Source organism: Gossypium raimondii, chromosome 2, assembly GCF_025698545.1.
Source record: "Gossypium raimondii isolate GPD5lz chromosome 2, ASM2569854v1, whole genome shotgun sequence".
Classification (NCBI taxonomy): domain Eukaryota; kingdom Viridiplantae; phylum Streptophyta; class Magnoliopsida; order Malvales; family Malvaceae; genus Gossypium; species Gossypium raimondii.
Genome location: NC_068566.1, coordinates 32,748,649 through 32,752,329, shown reverse-complemented (window position 1 = coordinate 32,752,329; position 3,681 = coordinate 32,748,649). Strand labels below are relative to the sequence as shown.

At 32.9% G+C, this 3,681-nt stretch overlaps 1 non-coding gene across 1 annotated transcript; it reads left to right on the top strand.

Moving 5' to 3' along the window:
- The first annotated feature begins 272 nt into the window (after nucleotides 1–272).
- LOC105788418 (uncharacterized) lies at nucleotides 273–3,309 on the top strand. The gene is made up of 8 exons (XR_001132005.2): nucleotides 273–652; nucleotides 786–841; nucleotides 1,052–1,126; nucleotides 1,224–1,318; nucleotides 1,782–1,849; nucleotides 1,938–2,196; nucleotides 2,970–3,131; nucleotides 3,247–3,309. It is a non-coding gene; the product is annotated as an uncharacterized LOC105788418 (transcript).
- The last annotated feature ends 372 nt before the right edge of the window (nucleotides 3,310–3,681 follow it).

Below are 3,681 nucleotides of genomic sequence, written 5' to 3'. Positions count from 1 at the left end.
GGCGTTTTTAGAAAACCGCCGCTAATGCTGAGGTCTTTAGCGGCGTTTTGAGAAAGAGCCGCTAATGCTGAGGTCTTTAGCGGCGTTTTGAGAAAGAGCCGCTAATGCTAGGGACTCCAAAAACGCCGCTAAAAATATTTTTTTTATTTATATTAATTAAAATACAAAAATAAAATATTTTTTGTTCAAAATGACAATAGCGGCGTTTTTTTTAGAAAATGCCGCAAAAATCATTTAACTTTATAAAATCCCGCCATTTTACCCCAATTTTTCCCTCTGAAATCCCTAATCTTCAGACTTTTCTTCACTCCCGTTTTCTTCAGACTTTTCATATCCCGCTTCCTTCTCATTATCTCTCTCTCTTAGTTTCATTTTAATATTTCCCCTCATTCTTTTTCGTGAGAGGGAGAAACCCAAAGATTTTGTCTGTCGTTTTTTTTTGGTGATATTGAAATCCCCTGTTTTCGCTATGTGTTTGAAATCTATCGATGCCGGTCTATCTGTTTCTTTTTGGTTTTTTTATTGTCTACTTTCGTGAGGGATAATCCCTAAGCTTTCTATTGCTAAACTCACTGTTTCACTCTTTGTTTGAAATCTATTGTTGTGGGTCTGTCTATTTCTTTTTGGTTGCTTTGTCGGAGACTGATTTCAGGTATGAATCATTACTTGTGTTTGCGTTTTCATTTCTGTCTTTCTCTTTGTCTTTTGCCTTTTCATTTCTATTTTTAGTTTTAGAACTATGTTTTTTTACTTCTAATTCAGTTGGTTTACTTTATGATTATTAGTTTTCAGGTTTAGGCATCTGAGCTTTTGGAGCCGTTCTACCTTAACTCTTTGGATTGTAAGTACAATCAGATGAACATTTGAACTTTTTTTCATATAATTGGAGGGTCCGACTTCTATGAAAAAACTTGAGTATTTCAAGAAAAATGAAAAATCCGAGTCCCTTCTGTAAAAGAAGTCCAGCAACCATTGAATTTATAGCATGGGATTCTTTTTCTTTAGGTGACATTTTATGGTTATGAATTTTGATTCGATTCTTTATTTATAGGTCTGTTTCTTTAGACAATTCTTTGGGTCAGTCACAAAGGTTGATTACCTGACATTGAGGCATGGATTTATCATGGTAAGCTAAGCCATAGATTTCTATATGGAGTTTTATGCTATTTTATTTTTCCTATTTTCTTGTTTCTAATTGAAACTTAAATCTGCAATGCTTTCAGGCACATTTGGCACCTGAAAACGAAACAAAATTTGATTTCTAGAAATACATCAAGAGATCATTAGAGGATGATTTTAAAGTTGTTGTAGGGATCAGGTTGGTAGTCTCAAGCTAACCAAGAGTTCTTCAATTTTATTAGTTAAAACTTTACGATGCTAAGCTAATGATTGTGTTTGAAGTCCAATCATCTGGTTCATTAATGTCTTGTTCTTGCTTGCCTATACACATGATAAGTATCTCACCATATTCATAAAGAATTGAGTTCAATAGTGTCATCATATGAACAAAGTGATGGATATTTTTGAGCTTACTAATGATTAATGATCAATTTGCTCTTCATCAATAGGATGGTATTCATATTTATGGCTACCTTTTATCCCCTTAATTGTAAGTACAATAGCATGTTTGATTCATTTGTACATGTATTTCTGGTTTGGGATTATGAGCAAATTGTTTGATATGCAAATTTGTACATATAGTTCTTTCCTTTCTGTTGCGTGTTTCATATGCAATTGTTTGATCACCTTATCTAATAAGTCATTTTTTCATCAAATTTCAGTATGAATTTACGATAAGATCTTGCTACCATGAACATATTGAAGACGTCATCATTAAAGTCTCAATGGGGTGAGTTCATGCAACTTTCTAGGCCAACATTTTGATTTAACAAAGTGAAAACTTTTCTCATAAAATGCAACATTTGCAACTTTTTCAGGATTATCATACAGTTCCTTTTCAGTTATGTGACTCTTCCACTCTATGCTTTGGTGACTCAGGTAAGATATACATAATAGAAACTTGCAGTTCTCATATTCTGATCTATGATAAGCCTGGAACAAGTTAAGACCATGATAATGGAAAGTTCACCGAGGAAGCTGGGCAGTTTAATGGGCTTGATGTTCTTAGAGATGGTAATGCTGCAGTTATCAAATACTTGGATGAAAAATTGACCATTATAATGGAAGAATTATATGGTAGGTTTTTCATTTAAAGCCCATCTTTCTACTACTTCTATTATTGTTGTTATTATTATTCATTGTGATAATTTTATAAAGGTCTGTTGTTGGCTGCTATTCTTTTTCTGAGTGTTAAACAAAAAGGAAAAAAATATTTTATTTCTATTTTTCTCCTTCAATCTTTAATCTTTCCAACTTTTTTTCCATTTTACCAAGCAAAGCCTTGATTTTATCTTTTGAAAAATGGTATCATTTATGTTGACAATTATATGTTGGTATGTTCTGTTAATGACATGTCTGCTACATTGTGGTTTCCGTTGCTGTTTCACTATGGAAATCTAGGAACAGCAAGTATAGTTGGCATGTTGTTGGATTTTTTTCTTCTTTTTTTTGGCACATTAAAAAAAGAGAAAAGGACCCAAAGAAATGAAATATGAAAAAAAGTATTTTTAATTCTCAGCTTTAATTGTTTCTGTTTATAATTACCATCTGGGAGAAAAGCTATGTTGTTGTTGTCGTAATTGTAACACGTGTCATTGCTATTATTTTTTTGTATGGTATAATTTGATTAGTGAATATTTACTGCGATTACTCTTATTGATTATATCCACTCTAAGGAGTATCTAAATAATTTTATGAAAAATTTGATGCCAATTTTTTATCATTACAACAAGTGTTATGTTGAATTTGTTGTATTCTGCATGTAGTTAACTTTTCCTCTGTTGCATTTATTTTTTAAATATTGATTTCATTTCTTGAAAATACCTCCATTGTTTTAAACTTATGACCAGATGGAGGATTTTACGGAAAAGGAAAGGGAGCTTCGAACTAGTTCACTAACTAGAAAACAACCAAATACTGGGTCAAAAGAAACCAGCTTAGATGAAGTGCTATGTAGGCACAAGGAGAGAAAACCTTTTGCCTATGGACTTTGTAATGAATGTTATGAAGAGGTGAGCACCCATGTACCTACTAAGCTTTCCTATCTTCTTTTGCCCGCTACAATTGTACCACTGGAAACTGTTCTATCATTGAATCTCAAGTTCATGCTGTTACTGGTTGGTGTAGTTCATGAAGGTTTCAGGAGGGCTTGATGGAGGATCAGATCCACCTGTATTCCAATAAGTCTTTGAGAAAGAGAGACCGGAAAATTGTCTATTCAGAAAATGCTAAAGTATGTTCGTAATCATACTTTCTAAAGGTTTAAGGACGGTGAAAGGTTGAAAATCCTAATTGTAATCACTTGATATATTTTACTTTGCGAGAGTCATGTGGGCACTCAAGTTATTCTCTCACAATATACTTCTCTCCCTTCCTAATGTGCTAACTGATCTCTTAATTGTGTTATTAATTTATTATTTTAAATTCTAAAACTAATTTACTTCATTTGGATGAATTTGTACAGCTATATTCCCTTTGTGAGAAAACAATCGTAAGCATTTCTGTTGGTAAGTACTAGGCTGCAACTGCTACTGCTATAGGTGATGTTTACATGTGGGATGG